Source organism: Argiope bruennichi, chromosome 7 (assembly GCF_947563725.1).
Source record: "Argiope bruennichi chromosome 7, qqArgBrue1.1, whole genome shotgun sequence".
Classification (NCBI taxonomy): domain Eukaryota; kingdom Metazoa; phylum Arthropoda; class Arachnida; order Araneae; family Araneidae; genus Argiope; species Argiope bruennichi.
Genome location: NC_079157.1, coordinates 10988205 through 11007013, shown reverse-complemented (window position 1 = coordinate 11007013; position 18809 = coordinate 10988205). Strand labels below are relative to the sequence as shown.

At 42.8% G+C, this 18809-nt stretch overlaps 22 non-coding genes across 22 annotated transcripts; all 22 read left to right on the top strand.

The window, feature by feature from the left end:
- The first annotated feature begins 290 nt into the window (after window positions 1-290).
- On the top strand, window positions 291-363 carry Trnaf-gaa (transfer RNA phenylalanine (anticodon GAA)). The gene has a single exon. It is a non-coding gene; the product is annotated as a tRNA-Phe (tRNA).
- A 10-nt stretch (window positions 364-373) lies between these two features.
- Window positions 374-445, top strand: Trnad-guc (transfer RNA aspartic acid (anticodon GUC)). Its single transcript has one exon. It is a non-coding gene; the product is annotated as a tRNA-Asp (tRNA).
- A 603-nt stretch (window positions 446-1048) lies between these two features.
- Trnaf-gaa (transfer RNA phenylalanine (anticodon GAA)) lies at window positions 1049-1121 on the top strand. The gene has a single exon. It is a non-coding gene; the product is annotated as a tRNA-Phe (tRNA).
- Window positions 1122-1131: 10 nt separating this feature from the next.
- On the top strand, window positions 1132-1203 carry Trnad-guc (transfer RNA aspartic acid (anticodon GUC)). The gene has a single exon. It is a non-coding gene; the product is annotated as a tRNA-Asp (tRNA).
- A 597-nt stretch (window positions 1204-1800) lies between these two features.
- Trnaf-gaa (transfer RNA phenylalanine (anticodon GAA)) lies at window positions 1801-1873 on the top strand. The gene has a single exon. It is a non-coding gene; the product is annotated as a tRNA-Phe (tRNA).
- Window positions 1874-2628: 755 nt separating this feature from the next.
- Trnad-guc (transfer RNA aspartic acid (anticodon GUC)) lies at window positions 2629-2700 on the top strand. The gene has a single exon. It is a non-coding gene; the product is annotated as a tRNA-Asp (tRNA).
- Window positions 2701-3750: 1050 nt separating this feature from the next.
- On the top strand, window positions 3751-3822 carry Trnad-guc (transfer RNA aspartic acid (anticodon GUC)). Its single transcript has one exon. It is a non-coding gene; the product is annotated as a tRNA-Asp (tRNA).
- Window positions 3823-4419: 597 nt separating this feature from the next.
- Trnaf-gaa (transfer RNA phenylalanine (anticodon GAA)) lies at window positions 4420-4492 on the top strand. Its single transcript has one exon. It is a non-coding gene; the product is annotated as a tRNA-Phe (tRNA).
- A 1501-nt stretch (window positions 4493-5993) lies between these two features.
- On the top strand, window positions 5994-6065 carry Trnad-guc (transfer RNA aspartic acid (anticodon GUC)). The gene has a single exon. It is a non-coding gene; the product is annotated as a tRNA-Asp (tRNA).
- A 674-nt stretch (window positions 6066-6739) lies between these two features.
- Trnad-guc (transfer RNA aspartic acid (anticodon GUC)) lies at window positions 6740-6811 on the top strand. Its single transcript has one exon. It is a non-coding gene; the product is annotated as a tRNA-Asp (tRNA).
- Window positions 6812-7032: 221 nt separating this feature from the next.
- On the top strand, window positions 7033-7105 carry Trnaf-gaa (transfer RNA phenylalanine (anticodon GAA)). Its single transcript has one exon. It is a non-coding gene; the product is annotated as a tRNA-Phe (tRNA).
- A 1527-nt stretch (window positions 7106-8632) lies between these two features.
- Trnad-guc (transfer RNA aspartic acid (anticodon GUC)) lies at window positions 8633-8704 on the top strand. Its single transcript has one exon. It is a non-coding gene; the product is annotated as a tRNA-Asp (tRNA).
- Window positions 8705-9002: 298 nt separating this feature from the next.
- On the top strand, window positions 9003-9074 carry Trnad-guc (transfer RNA aspartic acid (anticodon GUC)). The gene has a single exon. It is a non-coding gene; the product is annotated as a tRNA-Asp (tRNA).
- A 221-nt stretch (window positions 9075-9295) lies between these two features.
- Trnaf-gaa (transfer RNA phenylalanine (anticodon GAA)) lies at window positions 9296-9368 on the top strand. The gene has a single exon. It is a non-coding gene; the product is annotated as a tRNA-Phe (tRNA).
- A 315-nt stretch (window positions 9369-9683) lies between these two features.
- Trnaf-gaa (transfer RNA phenylalanine (anticodon GAA)) lies at window positions 9684-9756 on the top strand. The gene has a single exon. It is a non-coding gene; the product is annotated as a tRNA-Phe (tRNA).
- Window positions 9757-10059: 303 nt separating this feature from the next.
- Trnaf-gaa (transfer RNA phenylalanine (anticodon GAA)) lies at window positions 10060-10132 on the top strand. Its single transcript has one exon. It is a non-coding gene; the product is annotated as a tRNA-Phe (tRNA).
- A 386-nt stretch (window positions 10133-10518) lies between these two features.
- Trnad-guc (transfer RNA aspartic acid (anticodon GUC)) lies at window positions 10519-10590 on the top strand. Its single transcript has one exon. It is a non-coding gene; the product is annotated as a tRNA-Asp (tRNA).
- A 221-nt stretch (window positions 10591-10811) lies between these two features.
- Trnaf-gaa (transfer RNA phenylalanine (anticodon GAA)) lies at window positions 10812-10884 on the top strand. Its single transcript has one exon. It is a non-coding gene; the product is annotated as a tRNA-Phe (tRNA).
- A 315-nt stretch (window positions 10885-11199) lies between these two features.
- On the top strand, window positions 11200-11272 carry Trnaf-gaa (transfer RNA phenylalanine (anticodon GAA)). The gene has a single exon. It is a non-coding gene; the product is annotated as a tRNA-Phe (tRNA).
- Window positions 11273-12697: 1425 nt separating this feature from the next.
- Window positions 12698-12770, top strand: Trnaf-gaa (transfer RNA phenylalanine (anticodon GAA)). Its single transcript has one exon. It is a non-coding gene; the product is annotated as a tRNA-Phe (tRNA).
- A 3287-nt stretch (window positions 12771-16057) lies between these two features.
- Trnaf-gaa (transfer RNA phenylalanine (anticodon GAA)) lies at window positions 16058-16130 on the top strand. The gene has a single exon. It is a non-coding gene; the product is annotated as a tRNA-Phe (tRNA).
- Window positions 16131-16140: 10 nt separating this feature from the next.
- Window positions 16141-16212, top strand: Trnad-guc (transfer RNA aspartic acid (anticodon GUC)). Its single transcript has one exon. It is a non-coding gene; the product is annotated as a tRNA-Asp (tRNA).
- The last annotated feature ends 2597 nt before the right edge of the window (window positions 16213-18809 follow it).

Below are 18809 nucleotides of genomic sequence, written 5' to 3'. Positions count from 1 at the left end.
TCGGTAGTATAGTGGTCAGTATCCCAGCCTGTCACGCGGGAGACCGGGGTTCGATTCCCCGCCGGGGAGCTTGCGATATAACATTAATCTTTCTATTTTTATTAGATAACACTAATAATTCTACATGTGCGCTTTCGATTGACTTTAGAAATCTCGACAAACCACATTCGCTGAGTAACACAATTCTTCCTTAGATGTATATTCTCTCGTCATTTTATGAACAAATAAAATCTTGCTGATTCTTTCCAGTTTCATTCTGGTAAAGCTGCTTTCCGATTTCTCCTAGGCGTGCCGAAATAGCTCAGTTGGGAGAGCGTTAGACTGAAGATCTAAAGGTCCCTGGTTCGATCCCGGGTTTCGGCAAGCGTAACTGTCCTCGGTAGTATAGTGGTCAGTATTCCCGCCTGTCACGCGGGAGACCGGGGTTCGATTCCCCGTCGGGGAGTTTGCGATATAACATTAATCTTTTTATTTTTATTTTTATTTTTATTGGATAACACTAATAATTCTACATGTGCGCTTTCGATTGACTTTAGAAATCTTGACAAACCACATTCGCTGAGTAACACAATTCTTTATTAGATGTATCTTCTCTCGTCCTTTTATGAACAAATAACATCTTGTTGATTCTTTGCAATTTCATTCTGGTAAAGCTGCTTTCCGATTTCTCCTAGGGATGCCGAAATAGCTCAGTTGGGAGAGCGTTAGACTGAAGATGTAAAGGTCCCTGGTTCGATCCCGGGTTTCGGCAAGCGTAACTGTCCTAGGTAGTATAGTGGTCAATATCCCCGCCTGTCACGCGGGAGACCGGGGTTCGATTCCCCGACGGGGAGTTTGCGATATTTCTTTAATATTTTTATTGGATAACACTAATAATTCTACATGTGCGCTTTCGATTGACTTTAGAAATCTTGACAAACCACATTCGCTGAGTAACACAATTCTTTATTAGATGTATCTTCTCTCGTCCTTTTATGAACAAATAACATCTTGCTGATTCTTTCCAATTTCATTCTGGTAAAGCTGCTTTCCGATTTCTCCTAGGCGTGCCGAAATAGCTCAGTTGGGAGAGCGTTAGACTGAAGATCTAAAGGTCCCTGGTTCGATCCCGGGTTTCGGCAAGCGTAACTGTCCTCGGTAGTATAGTGGTCAGTATCCCCGCCTGTCACGCGGGAGACCGGGGTTCGATTCCCCGCCGGGGAGTTTGCGATATATCAATAATCTTTTTATTTTTATTGGATAACACTAATAATTCTACCTTTGCGCTTTCGATTGACTTTAGAAATCTTGACAAACCACATTCGCTGAGTAACACAATTCTTTATTAGATGTATCTTCTCTCGTCCTTTTATGAACAAATAACATCTTGCTGATTCTTTCCAATTTCATTCTGGTGAAGCTGCTTTCCGATTTCTCCTAGGCGTGCCGAAATAGCTCAGTTGGGAGAGCGTTAGACTGAAGATCTAGAGGTCCCTGGTTCGATCCCGGGTGTTGGCAAGCGTAACTGTCCTCGGTAGTATAGTGGTCAGTATCCCCGCCTGTCCTCCGGGAGACCGGGGTTCGATTCCCCGCCGGGGAGTTTGTGATATATCAATAATCTTTTTATTTTTATTGGATAACACTAATAATTCTACATGTGCGCTTTCGATTGACTTTAGAAATCTTGACAAACCACATTCGCTGAGTAACACAATTCTTTATTAGATGTATCTTCTCTCGTCCTTTTATGAACAAATAACATCTTGCTGATTCTTTCCAATTTCATTCTGGTAAAGCTGCTTTCCGATTTCTCCTAGGCGTGCCGAAATAGCTCAGTTGGGAGAGCGTTAGACTGAAGATCTAAAGGTCCCTGGTTCGATCCCGGGTTTCGGCAAGCGTAACTGTCCTCGGTAGTATAGTGGTCAGTATCCCCGCCTGTCACGCGGGAGACCGGGGTTCGATTCCCCGCCGTCGAGTTTGCTATATTTCTTTAATATTTTTATTGGATAACAAAAATAATTCTACATGTGCGCTTTCGATTGACTTTAGAAATCTTGACAAACCACATTCGCTGAGTAACACAATTCTTTATTAGATGTATCTTCTCTCGTCCTTTTATGAACAAATAACATCTTGCTGATTCTTTCCAATTTCATTCTGGTAAAGCTGCTTTCCGATTTCTCCTAGACGTGCCGAAATAGCTCAGTTGGGAGAGCGTTAGACTGAAGATCTAAAGGTCCCTGGTTCGATCCCGGTTTTCGGTAAGCGTAACTGTCCTCGTTAGTATAGTGGTCAGTATCCCCGCCTGTCACGCGGGAGACCGGGGTTCGATTCCCCGCCGGGGAGTTTGCGATATATCAATAATCTTTTTATTTTTATTGGATAACACTAATAATTCTACCTGTGCGCTTTCGATTGACTTTAGAAATCTTGACAAACCACATTCGCTGAGTAACACAATTCTTTATTAGATGTATCTTCTCTCGTCCTTTTATGAACAAATAACATCTTGCTGATTCTTTCCAATTTATTCTGGTAAAGCTGCTTTCCGATTTCTCCTAGGCGTGCCGAAATAGCTCAGTTGGGAGAGCGTTAGAATGAAGACCTAGAGGTTCCTGGTTCGATCCCGGGTGTTGGCAAGTGTAACTGTCCTCGGTAGTATAGTGGTCAGTATCCCCGCCTGTCACGCGGGAGACCGGGGTTCGATTCCCCGCCGGGGAGTTTGTGATATATCAATAATCTTTTTATATTTATTGGATAACACTAATAATTCTACATGTGCGCTTTCGATTGACTTTAGAAATCTTGACAAACCACATTCGCTGAGTAACACAATTCTTTATTAGATGTATCTTCTCTCGTCTTTTTATGAACAAATAACATCTTGCTGATTCTTTCCAATTTCATTCTGGTAAAGCTGCTTTCCGATTTCTCCTAGGCGTGCCGAAATAAATCAGTTCGGAGAGCGTTAGACTGAATATCTAAAGGTCCCTGGTTCGATTCCGGGTTTCGGCAAGCGTAACTGTTCTCGGTAGTATAGTGGTCAGTATCCTCGACTGTCACGCGGGAGACCGGGCTTCGATTCCCCGCCGGGGAGTTTGCTATATTTCTTTAATCTTTTTATTTTTATTGGATAACACTAATAATTCTACATGTGCGCTTTCGATTGACTTTAGAAATCTTGACAAACCACATTCGCTGAGTAACACATTTCTTTATGAGATGTATCTTCTCTCGTCCTTTTATGAACAAATAACATCTTGCTGATTCTTTCCAATTTCATTCTGCTAAAGCTGCTTTCCGATTTCTCCTAGGCGTGCCGAAATAGCTCAGTTGGGAGAGCGTTAGACTGAAGATGTAAAGGTCCCTGGTTCGATCCCGGGTTTCGGCAAGCTTAACTGTCCTCGGTAGTATAGTGGTCAGTATCATCGCCTGTCACGCGGGAGACCGGGGTTCGATTCCCCGCCGGGGAGTTTGCGATATTTCTTTAATATTTTTATTGGATAACACTAATAATTCTACATGTGCGCTTTCGATTGACTTTAGAAATCTTGACAAACCACATTCGCTGAGTAACACAATTCTTCCTTAGATGTATCTTCTCTCGTCCTTTTATGAACAAATAACATCTTGCTGATTCTTTCCAATTTCATTCTGGTAAAGCTGCTTTCCGATTTCTCCTAGGCGTGCCGAAATAGCTCAGTTGGGAGAGCGTTAGACTGAAGATCTAAAGGTCCCTGGTTCGATCCCGAGTTTCGGCAAGCGTAACTGTCCTCGGTAGTATAGTGGTCAGTATCCCCGCCTGTCACGCGGGAGACCGGGGTTCGATTCCCCGCCGGGGAGTTTGCGATATATCAATAATCTTTTTATTTTTATTGGATAACACTAATAATTCTACCTTTGCGCTTTCGATTGACTTTAGAAATCTTGACAAACCACATTCGCTGAGTAACACAATTCTTTATTAGATGTATCTTCTCTCGTCCTTTTATGAACAAATAACATCTTGCTGATTCTTTCCAATTTCATTCTGGTGAAGCTGCTTTCCGATTTCTCCTAGGCGTGCCGAAATAGCTCAGTTGGGAGAGCGTTAGACTGAAGATCTAGAGGTCCCTGGTTCGATCCCGGGTGTTGGCAAGCGTAACTGTCCTCGGTAGTATAGTGGTCAGTATCCCCGCCTGTCCTCCGGGAGACCGGGGTTCGATTCCCCGCCGGGGAGTTTGTGATATATCAATAATCTTTTTATTTTTATTGGATAACACTAATAATTCTACATGTGCGCTTTCGATTGACTTTAGAAATCTTGACAAACCACATTCGCTGAGTAACACAATTCTTTATTAGATGTATCTTCTCTCGTCCTTTTATGAACAAATAACATCTTGCTGATTCTTTCCAATTTCATTCTGGTAAAGCTGCTTTCCGATTTCTCCTAGGCGTGCCGAAATAGCTCAGTTGGGAGAGCATTAGACTGAAGATCTAAAGGTCCCTGGTTCGATCCCGGGTTTCGGCAAGCGTAACTGTCCTCGGTAGTATAGTGGTCAGTATCCCCGCCTGTCACGCGGGAGACCGGGGTTCGATTCCCCGCCGTCGAGTTTGCTATATTTCTTTAATATTTTTATTGGATAACAAAAATAATTCTACATGTGCGCTTTCGATTGACTTTAGAAATCTTGACAAACCACATTCGCTGAGTAACACAATTCTTTATTAGATGTATCTTCTCTCGTCCTTTTATGAACAAATAACATCTTGCTGATTCTTTCCAATTTCATTCTGGTAAAGCTGCTTTCCGATTTCTCCTAGGCGTGCCGAAATAGCTCAGTTGGGAGAGCGTTAGACTGAAGATCTAAAGGTCCCTGGTTCGATCCCGGTTTTCGGCAAGCGTAACTGTCCTCGTTAGTATAGTGGTCAGTATCCCCGCCTGTCACGCGGGAGACCGGGGTTCGATTCCCCGCCGGGGAGTTTGCGATATATCAATAATCTTTTTATTTTTATTGGATAACACTAATAATTCTACCTGTGCGCTTTCGGTTGACTTTAGAAATCTTGACAAACCACATTCGCTGAGTAACACAATTCTTTATTAGATGTATCTTCTCTCGTCCTTTTATGAACAAATAACATCTTGCTGATTCTTTCCAATTTATTCTGGTAAAGCTGCTTTCCGATTTCTCCTAGGCGTGCCGAAATAGCTCAGTTGGGAGAGCGTTAGAATGAAGACCTAGAGGTTCCTGGTTCGATCCCGGGTGTAGGCAAGCGTAACTGTCCTCGGTAGTATAGTGGTCAGTATCCCCGCCTGTCACGCGGGAGACCGGGGTTCGATTCCCCGACGGGGAGTTTGCGATATTTCTTTAATATTTTTATTGGATAACACTAATAATTCTACATGTGCGCTTTCGATTGACTTTAGAAATCTTGACAAACCACATTCGCTGAGTAACACAATTCTTTATTAGATGTATCTTCTCTCGTCTTTTTATGAACAAATAACATCTTGCTGATTCTTTCCAATTTCATTCTGGTAAAGCTGCTTTCCGATTTCTCCTAGGCGTGCCGAAATAAATCAGTTCGGAGAGCGTTAGACTGAATATCTAAAGGTCCCTGGTTCGATCCCGGGTTTCGGCAAGCGTAACTGTTCTCGGTAGTATAGTGGTCAGTATCCTCGACTGTCACGCGGGAGACCGGGGTTCGATTCCCCGCCGGGGAGTTTGCTATATTTCTTTAATCTTTTTATTTTTATTGGATAACACTAATAATTCTACATGTGCGCTTTCGATTGACTTTAGAAATCTTGACAAACCACATTCGCTGAGTAACACATTTCTTTATGAGATGTATCTTCTCTCGTCCTTTTATGAACAAATAACATCTTGCTGATTCTTTCCAATTTCATTCTGGTAAAGCTGCTTTCCGATTTCTCCTAGGCGTGCCGAAATAGCTCAGTTGGGAGAGCGTTAGACTGAAGATGTAAAGGTCCCTGGTTCGATCCCGGGTTTCGGCAAGCTTAACTGTCCTCGGTAGTATAGTGGTCAGTATCCCCGCCTGTCACGCGGGAGACCGGGGTTCGATTCCCCGCCGGGGAGTTTGCGATATTTCTTTAATATTTTTATTGGATAACACTAATAATTCTACATGTGCGCTTTCGATTGACTTTAGAAATCTTGACAAACCACATTCGCTGAGTAACACAATTCTTCCTTAGATGTATCTTCTCTCGTCCTTTTATGAACAAATAACATCTTGCTGATTCTTTCCAATTTCATTCTGGTAAAGCTGCTTTCCGATTTCTCCTAGGCGTGCCGAAATAGCTCAGTTGGGAGAGCGTTAGACTGAAGATCTAAAGGTCCCTGGTTCGATCCCGAGTTTTGGCAAGCGTAACTGTCCTCGGTAGTATAGTGGTCAGTATCCCCACCTGTCACGCGGGAGACCGGGGTTCGATTCCCCGCCGTCGAGTTTGCTATATTTCTTTAATCTTTTTATTTTTATTGGATAACACTAATAATTCTACATGTGCGCTTTCGATTGACTTTAGAAATCTTGACAAACCACATTCGCTGAGTAACACAATTCTTTATTAGATGTATCTTCTCTCGTCCTTTTATGAACAAATAACATCTTGCTGATTCTTTCCAATTTCATTCTGGTAAAGCTGCTTTCCGATTTCTCCTAGGCGTGCCGAAATAAATCAGTTGGGAGAGCGTTCGACTGAATATCTAAAGGTCCCTGGTTCGATCCCGGGTTTCGGCAAGCGTAACTGTCCTCGGTAGTATAGTGGTCAGTATCCCCGCCTGTCACGCGGGAGACCGGGGTTCGATTCCCCGCCGGGGAGTTTGTGATATATCAATAATCTTTTTATTTTTATTGGATAACACTAATAATTCTACATGTGCGCTTTCGATTGACTTTAGAAATCTTGACAAACCACATTCGCTGAGTAACACAATTCTTTATTAGATGTATCTTCTCTCGTCCTTTTATGAACAAATAACATCTTGCTGATTCTTTCCAATTTCATTCTGGTAAAGCTGCTTTCCGATTTCTCCTAGGTGTGCCGAAATAGCTCAGTTGGGAGAGCGTTAGACTGAAGATCTAAAGGTCCCTGGTTCGATCCCGGGTTTCGGCAAGCGTAATTGTCCTCGGTAGTATAGTGGTCAGTATCCCCGCCTGTCATGCGGGAGACCGGGGTTCGATTCCCCGGCGGGGAGTTTGCGATATATCAATAATATTTTTATTTTTATTTTTATTTTTATTGGATAACACTAATAATTCTACATGTGCTCTTTCGATTTACTTTAGAAATCTTGACAAATCACATTCGCTGAGTAACACAATTCTTCCTTAGATGTATCTTCTCTCGTCCTTTTATGAACAAATAACATCTTGCTGATTCTTTCCAGTTTCATTCTCATAAAGCTGCTTTCCTATTTCTCCTAGGCGTGCCGAAATAGCTCAGTTGGGAGAGCGTTAGACTGAAGATCTAAAGGTCCCTGGTTCGATCCCGGGTTTCTTCAAGCGTAATTGTCCTCGGTAGTATAGTGGTCAGTATCCCCGCCTGTCATGCGGGAGACCGGGGTTCGATTCCCCGGCGGGGAGTTTGCGATATATCAATAATCTTTTTATTTTTATTGGATAACACTAATAATTCTACATGTGCGCTTTCGATTGACTTTAGAAATCTTGACAAACCACATTCGCTGAGTAACACAATTCTTTATTAGATGTATCATCTCTCGTCCTTTTATGAACAAATAACATTTTGCTGATTCTTTCCAATTTCATTCTGGTAAAACTGCTTTCCGATTTCTCCTAGGCGTGCCGAAATAGCTCAGTTGGGAGAGCGATAGACTGAAGATCTAAAGGTCCCTGGTTCGATCCCGGGTTTCGGCAAGCGTAATTGTCCTCGGTATTATAGTGGTCAGTATCCCCGCCTGTCATGCGGGAGACCGGGGTTCGATTCCCCGGCGGGGAGTTTGCGATATATCAATAATCTTTTTATTTTTATTGGATAACACTAATAATTCTACATGTGCGCTTTCGATTGACTTTAGAAATCTTGACAAACCACATTCGCTGAGTAACACAATTCTTTATTAGATGTATCATCTCTCGTCCTTTTATGAACAAATAACATTTTGCTGATTCTTTCCAATTTCATTCTGGTAAAACTGCTTTCCGATTTCTCCTAGGCGTGCCGAAATAGCTCAGTTGGGAGAGCGATAGACTGAAGATCTAAAGGTCCCTGGTTCGATCCCGGGTTTCGGCAAGCGTAACTGTCCTCGGTAGTATAGTAGTCAGTATCCCCGCCTGTCACGCGGGAGACCGGGGTTCGATTCCCCGCCGTCGAGTTTGCTATATTTCTTTAATCTTTTTATTTTTATTGGATAACACTAATAATTCTACATGTGCGCTTTCGATTGACTTTAGAAATCTTGACAAATCACATTCGCTGAGTAACACAATTCTTTATTAGATGTATCTTCTCTCGTTCTTTTATGAACAAATAACATCTTGCTGATTCTTTCCAATTTCATTCTGGTAAAGCTGCTTTCCGATTTCTCCTAGGCGTGCCGAAATAGCTCAGTTGGGAGAGCGTTAGACTGAAGATCTAAAGGTCCCTGGTTCGATCCCGGTGTTTCGGCAAGCTTAACTGTCCTCGGTAGTATAGTGGTCAGTATCCCCGCCTGTCACGCGGGAGACCGGGGTTCGATTCCCCGCCGGGGAGTTTGCGATATTTCTTTAATATTTTTATTGGATAACACTAATAATTCTACATGTGCTCTTTCGATTTACTTTAGAAATCTTGACAAATCACATTCGCTGAGTAACACAATTCTTCCTTAGATGTATCTTCTCTCGTCCGTTTATGAACAAATAACCTCTTGCTGATTCTTTCCAGTTTCATTCTCATAAAGCTGCTTTCCGATTTCTCCTAGGCGTGCCGAAATAGCTCAGTTGGGAGAGCGTTAGACTGAAGATCTAACGGTCCCTATTTCGATCCCGGGTTTCGGCAAGCGTAACTGTCCTCGGTAGTATAGTGGTCAGTATCCCCGCCTGTCACGCGGGAGACCGGGGTTCGATTCCCCGCCGGGGAGCTTGCGATATAACATTAATCTTTTTATTTTTATTAGATAACACTAATAATTCTACATGTGCGCTTTCGATTGACTTTAGAAATCTCGACAAACCACATTCGCTGAGTAACACAATTCTTCCTTAGATGTATATTCTCTCGTCCTTTTATGAACAAATAACATCTTGCTGATTCTTTCCAGTTTCATTCTGGTAAAGCTGCTTTCCGATTTCTCCTAGGCGTGCCGAAATAGCTCAGTTGGGAGAGCGTTAGACTGAAGATCTAAAGGTCCCTGGTTCGATCCCGGGTTTCGGCAAGCGTAACTGTCCTCGTTAGTATAGTGGTCAGTATCCCCGCCTGTCACGCGGGAGACCGGGGTTCGATTCCCCGACGGGGAGTTTGCGATATAAAATTAATCTTTTTATTTTTATTTTTATTTTTATTGGATAACACTAATAATTCTACATGTGCTCTTTCGATTTACTTTAGAAATCTTGACAAATCACATTCGCTGAGTAACACAATTCTTCCTTAGATGTATCTTCTCTCGTCCTTTTATGAACAAATAACATCTTGCTGATTCTTTCCAGTTTCATTCTCATAAAGCTGCTTTCCGATTTCTCCTAGGCGTGCCGAAATAGCTCAGCTGGGAGAGCGTTAGACTGAAGATCTAAAGGTCCCTGGTTCGATCCCGGGTTTCGGCAAGCGTAACTGTCCTCGGTAGTATAGTGGTCAGTATCCCCGCCTGTCACGCTGGAGACCGGGGTTTGATTCCCCGCCGTCGAGTTTGCTATATTTCTTTAATCTTTTTATTTTTATTGGATAACACTAATAATTCTACATGTGCGCTTTCGATTGACTTTAGAAATCTTGACAAACCACATTCGCTGAGTAACACAATTCTTTATTAGATGTATCTTCTCTCGTTCTTTTATGAACAAATAACATCTTGCTGATTCTTTCCAATTTCATTCTGGTAAAGCTGCTTTCCGATTTCTCTTAGGCGTGCCGAAATAGCTCAGTTGGGAGAGCGTTAGACTGAAGATCTAAAGGTCCCTGGTTCGATCCCGGGTTTCGGCAAGCGTAACTGTCCTCGGTAGTATAGTGGTCAGTATCCCCGCCTGTCACGCGGGAGACCGGGGTTCGATTCCCCGCCGTCGAGTTTGCTATATTTCTTTAATCTTTTTGTTTTTATTGTATAACACTAATAATTCTACATGTGCGCTTTCGATTGACTTTAGAAATCTTGACAAACCACATTCGCTGAGTAACACAATTCTTTATTAGATGTATCTTCTCTCGTCCTTTTATGAACAAATAACATCTTGCTGATTCTTTCCAGTTTCATTCTCATAAAGCTGCTTTCCGATTTCTCCTAGGCGTGCCGAAATAGCTCAGTTGGGAGAGCGTTAGACTGAAGATCTAACGGTCCCTATTTCGATCCCGGGTTTCGGCAAGCGTAACTGTCCTCGGTAGTATAGTGGTCAGTATCCCCGCCTGTCACGCGGGAGACCGGGGTTCGATTCCCCGCCGGGGAGCTTGCGATATAACATTAATCTTTTTATTTTTATTAGATAACACTAATAATTCTACATGTGCGCTTTCGATTGACTTTAGAAATCTCGACAAAACACATTCGCTGAGTAACACAATTCTTCCTTAGATGTATATTCTCTCGTCCTTTTATGAACAAATAACATCTTGCTGATTCTTTCCAGTTTCATTCTGGTAAAGCTGCTTTCCGATTTCTCCTAGGCGTGCCGAAATAGCTCAGTTGGGAGAGCGTTAGACTGAAGATCTAAAGGTCCCTGGTTCGATCCCGGGTTTCGGCAAGCGTAACTGTCCTCGTTAGTATAGTGGTCAGTATCCCCGCCTGTCACGCGGGAGACCGGGGTTCGATTCCCCGACGGGGAGTTTGCGATATAACATTAATCTTTTTATTTTTATTTTTATTTTTATTGGATAACACTAATAATTCTACATGTGCTCTTTCGATTTACTTTAGAAATCTTGACAAATCACATTCGCTGAGTAACACAATTCTTAATTAGATGTATCTTCTCTCGTCCTTTTATGAACAAATAACATCTTGCTGATTCTTTCCAGTTTCATTCTCATAAAGCTGCTTTCCGATTTCTCCTAGGCGTGCCGAAATAGCTCAGCTGGGAGAGCGTTAGACTGAAGATCTAAAGGTCCCTGGTTCGATCCCGGGTTTCGGCAAGCGTAACTGTCCTCGGTAGTATAGTGGTCAGTATCCCCGCCTGTCACGCTGGAGACCAGGGTTCGATTCCCCGCCGTCGAGTTTGCTATATTTCTTTAATCTTTTTATTTTTATTGGATAACACTAATAATTCTACATGTGCGCTTTCGATTGACTTTAGAAATCTTGACAAACCACATTCGCTGAGTAACACAATTCTTTATTAGATGTATCTTCTCTCGTCCTTTTATGAACAAATTACATCTTGCTGATTCTTTCCAATTTCATTTTGGTAAAGCTGCTTTCCGATTTCTCCTAGGGGTGCCGAAATAGCTCAGTTGGGAGAGCGTTAGACTGAAGATGTAAAGGTCCCTGGTTCGATCCCGGGTTTCGGCAAGCGTAACTGTCCTAGGTAGTATAGTGGTCAATATCCCCGCCTGTCACGCGGGAGACCGGGGTTCGATTCCCCGCCGGGGAGTTTGCGATATTTCTTTAATATTTTTATTGGATAACACTAATAATTCTACATGTGCGCTTTCGATTGACTTTAGAAATCTTGACAAACCACATTCGCTGAGTAACACAATTCTTTATTAGATGTATCTTCTCTCGTCTTTTTATGAACAAATAACATCTTGCTGATTCTCTCCAATTTCATTCTGGTAAAGCTGCTTTCCGATTTCTCCTAGGCGTGCCGAAATAACTCTGTTGGGAGAGCGTTAGACTGAAGATCTAAAGGTCCCTGGTTCGATCCCGGGTTTCGGCAAGCGTAACTGTCGTCGGTAGTATAGTGGTCAGTATCCCCGCCTGTCACGCGGGAGACCGGGGTTCGATTCCCCGACGGGGAGTTTGCGATATATCAATAATCTTTTTATTTTTATTGGATAACACTAATAATTCTACCTTTGCGCTTTCGATTGACTTTAGAAATCTTGACAAACCACATTCGCTGAGTAACACAATTCTTTATTAGATGTATCTTCTCTCGTCCTTTTATGAACAAATAACATCTTGCTGATTCTTTCCAATTTCATTCTGGTAAAGCTGCTTTCCGATTTCTCCTAGGCGTGCCGAAATAGCTCAGTTGGGAGAGCGTTAGACTGAAGATCTAGAGGTCCCTGGTTCGATCCCGGGTGTTGGCAAGCGTAACTGTCCTCGGTAGTATAGTGGTCAGTATCCCCGCCTGTCCTCCGGGAGACCGGGGTTCGATTCCCCGCCGGGGAGTTTGTGATATATCAATAATCTTTTTATTTTTATTGGATAACACTAATAATTCTACATGTGCGCTTTCGATTGACTTTAGAAATCTTGACAAACCACATTCGCTGAGTAACACAATTCTTTATTAGATGTATCTTCTCTCGTCCTTTTATGAACAAATAACATCTTGCTGATTCTTTCCAATTTCATTCTGGTAAAGCTGCTTTCCGATTTCTCCTAGGCGTGCCGAAATAGCTCAGTTGGGAGAGCGTTAGACTGAAGATCTAAAGGTCCCTGGTTCGATCCCGGGTTTCGGCAAGCGTAACTGTCCTCGGTAGTATAGTGGTCAGTATCCCCGCCTGTCACGCGGCAGACCGGGGTTCGATTCCCCGCCGTCGAGTTTGCTATATTTCTTTAATATTTTTATTGGATAACACTAATAATTCTACATGTGCGCTTTCGATTGACTTTAGAAATCTTGACAAACCTCATTCGCTGAGTAACACAATTCTTCCTTAGATGTATCTTCTCTCGTCCTTTTATGAACAAATAACATCTTGCTGATTCTTTCCAGTTTCATTCTCATAAAGCTGCTTTCCGATTTCTCCTAGGCGTGCCGAAATAGCTCAGCTGGGAAAGCGTTAGACTGAAGATCTAAAGGTCCCTGGTTCGATCCCGGGTTTCGGCAAGCGTAACTGTCCTCGGTAGTATAGTGGTCAGTATCCCCGCCTGTCACGCTGGAGACCGGGGTTCGATTCCCCGCCGTCGAGTTTGTTATATTTCTTTAATCTTTTTATTTTTATTGGATAACACTAATAATTCTACATGTGCGCTTTCGATTGACTTTAGAAATCTTGACAAACCACATTCGCTGAGTAACACAATTCTTTATTAGATGTATCTTCTCTCGTCCTTTTATGAACAAATTACATCTTGCTGATTCTTTCCAATTTCATTCTGGTAAAGCTGCTTTCCGATTTCTCCTAGGGGTGCCGAAATAGCTCAGTTGGGAGAGCGTTAGACTGAAGATGTAAAGGTCCCTGGTTCGATCCCGGGTTTCGGCAAGCGTAACTGTCCTAGGTAGTATAGTGGTCAATATCCCCGCCTGTCACGCGGGAGACCGGGGTTCGATTCCCCGCCGGGGAGTTTGCGATATTTCTTTAATATTTTTATTGCATAACACTAATAATTCTACATGTGCGCTTTCGATTGACTTTAGAAATCTTGACAAACCACATTCGCTGAGTAACACAATTCTTTATTAGATGTATCTTCTCTCGTCCTTTTATGAACAAATAACATCTTGCTGATTCTTTCCAATTTCATTCTGGTAAAGCTGCTTTCCGATTTCTCCTAGGGGTGCCGAAATAGCTCAGTTGGGAGAGCGTTAGACTGAAGATGTAAAGGTCCCTGGTTCGATCCCGGGTTTCGGCAAGCGTAACTGTCCTAGGTAGTATAGTGGTCAATATCCCCGCCTGTCACGCGGGAGACCGGGGTTCGATTCCCCGCCGGGGAGTTTGCGATATTTCTTTAATATTTTTATTGCATAACACTAATAATTCTACATGTGCGCTTTCGATTGACTTTAGAAATCTTGACAAACCACATTCGCTGAGTAACACAATTCTTTATTAGATGTATCTTCTCTCGTCCTTTTATGAACAAATAACATCTTGCTGATTCTTTCCAATTTCATTCTGGTAAAGCTGCTTTCCGATTTCTCCTAGGCGTGCCGAAATAGCTCAGTTGGGAGAGCGTTAGACTGAAGATCTAGAGGTCCCTGGTTCGATCCCGGGTGTTGGCAAGCGTAACTGTCCTCGGTAGTATAGTGGTCAGTATCCCCGCCTGTCCTCCGGGAGACCGGGGTTCGATTCCCCGCAGGGGAGTTTGTGATATATCAATAATCTTTTTATTTTTATTGGATAACACTAATAATTCTACATGTGCGCTTTCGATTGACTTTAGAAATCTTGACAAACCACATTCGCTGAGTAACACAATTCTTTATTAGATGTATCTTCTCTCGTCCTTTTATGAACAAATAACATCTTGCTGATTCTTTCCAATTTCATTCTGGTAAAGCTGCTTTCCGATTTCTCCTAGGCGTGCCGAAATAGCTCAGTTGGGAGAGCGTTAGACTGAAGATCTAAAGGTCCCTGGTTCGATCCCGGTTTTCGGCAAGCGTAACTGTCCTCGTTAGTATAGTGGTCAGTATCCCCGCCTGTCACGCGGGAGACCGGGGTTCGATTCCCCGCCGGGGAGTTTGCGATATATCAATAATCTTTTTATTTTTATTGGATAACACTAATAATTCTACCTGTGCGCTTTCGATTGACTTTAGAAATCTTGACAAACCACATTCGCTGAGTAACACAATTCTTTATTAGATGTATCTTCTCTCGTCCTTTTATGAACAAATAACATCTTGCTGATTCTTTCCAATTTCATTCTGGTAAAGCTGCTTTCCGATTTCTCCTAGGCGTGCCGAAATAGCTCAGTTGGGAGAGCGTTAGAATGAAGACCTAGAGGTTCCTGGTTCGATCCCGGGTGTTGGCAAGCGTAACTGTCCTCGGTAGTATAGTGGTCAGTATCCTCGACTGTCACGCGGGAGACCGGGGTTCGATTCCCCGCCGGGGAGTTTGCTATATTTCTTTAATCTTTTTATTTTTATTGGATAACACTAATAATTCTACATGTGCGCTTTCGATTGACTTTAGAAATCTTGACAAACCACATTCGCTGAGTAACACATTTCTTTATGAGATGTATCTTCTCTCGTCCTTTTATGAACAAATAACATCTTGCTGATTCTTTCCAATTTCATTCTGGTAAAGCTGCTTTCCGATTTCTCCTAGGCGTGCCGAAATAGCTCAGTTGGGAGAGCGTTAGACTGAAGATGTAAAGGTCCCTGGTTCGATCCCGGGTTTCGGCAAGCTTAACTGTCCTCGGTAGTATAGTGGTCAGTATCCTCGCCTGTCACGCGGGACACCGGGGTTCGATTCCCCGCCGGGGAGTTTGCGATATTTCTTTAATATTTTTATTGGATAACACTAATAATTCTACATGTGCGCTTTCGATTGACTTTAGAAATCTTGACAAACCACATTCGCTGAGTAACACAATTCTTCCTTAGATGTATCTTCTCTCGTCCTTTTATGAACAAATAACATCTTGCTGATTCTTTCCAATTTCATTCTGGTAAAGCTGCTTTCCGATTTCTCCTAGGCGTGCCGAAATAGCTCAGTTGGGAGAGCGTTAGACTGAAGATCTAAAGGTCCCTGGTTCGATCCCGAGTTTCGGCAAGCGTAACTGTCCTCGGTAGTATAGTGGTCAGTATCCCCACCTGTCACGCGGGAGACCGGGGTTCGATTCCCCGCCGTCGAGTTTGCTATATTTCTTTAATCTTTTTATTTTTATTGGATAACACTAATAATTCTACATGTGCGCTTTCGATTGACTTTAGAAATCTTGACAAACCACATTCGCTGAGTAACACAATTCTTTATTAGATGTATCTTCTCTCGTCCTTTTATGAACAAATAACATCTTGCTGATTCTTTCCAATTTCATTCTGGTAAAGCTGCTTTCCGATTTCTCCTAGGTGTGCCGAAATAGCTCAGTTGGGAGAGCGTTAGACTGAAGATCTAAAGGTCCCTGGTTCGATCCCGGGTTTCGGCAAGCGTAACTGTCCTCGGTAGTATAGTGGTCAGTATCCCCGCCTGTCACGCGGGAGACCGGGGTTCGATTCCCCGCCGGGGAGTTTGCGATATATCAATAATCTTTTTATTTTTATTGGATAACACTAATAATTCTACCTGTGCGCTTTCGATTGACTTTAGAAATCTTGACAAACCACATTCGCTGAGTAACACAATTCTTTATTAGATGTATCTTCTCTCGCCCTTTTATGAACAAATAACATCTTGCTGATTCTTTCCAATTTCATTCTGGTAAAGCTGCTTTCCGATTTCTCCTAGGCGTGCCGAAATAGCTCAGTTGGGAGAGCGTTAGACTGAAGATCTAAAGGTCCCTGGTTCGATCCCGGGTTTCGTCAAGCGTAACTGTCCTCGGTAGTATAGTGGTCAGTATCCCCGCCTGTCACGCGGGAGACCGGGGTTCGATTCCCCGCCGTCGAGTTTGCTATATTTCTTTAATCTTTTTATTTTTATTGGATAACACTAATAATTCTACATGTGCGCTTTCGATTGACTTTAGAAATCTTGACAAACCACATTCGCTGAGTAACACAATTCTTTATTAGATGTATCTTCTCTCGTCCTTTTATGAACGAATAACATCTTGCTGATTCTTTCCAATTTCATTCTGGTAAAGCTGCTTTCCGATTTCTCCTAGGCGTGCCGAAATAGCTCAGTTGGGAGAGCGTTAGACTGAAGATGTAAAGGTCCCTGCTTCGATCCCGGGTTTCGGCAAGCTTAACTGTCCTCGGTAGTATAGTGGCCAGTATCCCCGCCTGTCACGCGGGAGACCGGGGTTCGATTCCCCGCCGGGGAGTTTGCGATATTTCTTTAATATTTTTATTGGATAACACTAATAATTCTACATGTGCGCTTTCGATTGACTTTAGAAATCTTGACAAACCACATTCGCTGAGTAACACAATTCTTTATTAGATGTATCTTCTCTCGTCCTTTTATGAACAAATAACATCTTGCTGATTCTTTCCAATTTCATTCTGGTAAAGCTGCTTTCCGATTTCTCCTAGGCGTGCCGAAATAGCTCAGTTGGGAGAGCGTTAGAATGAAGACCTAGAGGTTCCTGGTTCGATCCCGGGTGTTGGCAAGCGTAACTGTCCTCGGTAGTATAGTGGTCAGTATCCTCGACTGTCACGCGGGAGACCGGGGTTCGATTCCCCGCCGGGGAGTTTGCTATATTTCTTTAATCTTTTTATTTTTATTGGATAACACTAATAATTCTACATGTGCGCTTTCGATTGACTTTAGAAATCTTGACAAACCACATTCGCTGAGTAACACATTTCTTTATGAGATGTATCTTCTCTCGTCCTTTTATGAACAAATAACATCTTGCTGATTCTTTCCAATTTCATTCTGGTAAAGCTGCTTTCCGATTTCTCCTAGGCGTGCCGAAATAGCTCAGTTGGGAGAGCGTTAGACTGAAGATGTAAAGGTCCCTGGTTCGATCCCGGGTTTCGGCAAGCTTAACTGTCCTCGGTAGTATAGTGGTCAGTATCCTCGCCTGTCACGCGGGACACCGGGGTTCGATTCCCCGCCGGGGAGTTTGCGATATTTCTTTAATATTTTTATTGGATAACACTAATAATTCTACATGTGCGCTTTCGATTGACTTTAGAAATCTTGACAAACCACATTCGCTGAGTAACACAATTCTTCCTTAGATGTATCTTCTCTCGTCCTTTTATGAACAAATAACATCTTGCTGATTCTTTCCAATTTCATTCTGGTAAAGCTGCTTTCCGATTTCTCCTAGGCGTGCCGAAATAGCTCAGTTGGGAGAGCGTTAGACTGAAGATCTAAAGGTCCCTGGTTCGATCCCGAGTTTCGGCAAGCGTAACTGTCCTCGGTAGTATAGTGGTCAGTATCCCCACCTGTCACGCGGGAGACCGGGGTTCGATTCCCCGCCGTCGAGTTTGCTATATTTCTTTAATCTTTTTATTTTTATTGGATAACACTAATAATTCTACATGTGCGCTTTCGATTGACTTTAGAAATCTTGACAAACCACATTCGCTGAGTAACACAATTCTTTATTAGATGTATCTTCTCTCGTCCTTTTATGAACAAATAACATCTTGCTGATTCTTTCCAATTTCATTCTGGTAAAGCTGCTTTCCGATTTCTCCTAGGCGTGCCGAAATAAATCAGTTGGGAGAGCGTTAGACTGAATATCTAAAGGTCCCTGGTTCGATCCCGGGTTTCGGCAAGCGTAACGGTCCTCGGTAGTATAGTGGTCAGTATCCTCGACTGTCACGCGGGAGACCGGGGTTCGATTCCCCGCCGGGGAGTTTGCTATATTTCTTTGATCTTTTTATTTTTATTGGATAACACTAATAATTCTACATGTGCGCTTTCGATTGACTTTAGAAATCTTGACAAACCACATTCGATGAGTAACACAATTCTTCCTTAGATGTATCTTCTCTCGTCCTTTTATGAACAAATAACATCTTGCTGATTCTTTCCAATTTCATTCTGGTAAAGCTGCTTTCCGATTTCTCCAAGGGGTGCCGAAATAGCTCAGTTGGGAGAGCGTTAGACTGAAGATATAAATGTCCGTGGTTCGATCCCGGGTTTCGGCAAGCGTAACTGTCCTCGGTAGTATAGTGGTCATTATACCCGCCTGTCACGCGGGAGACCG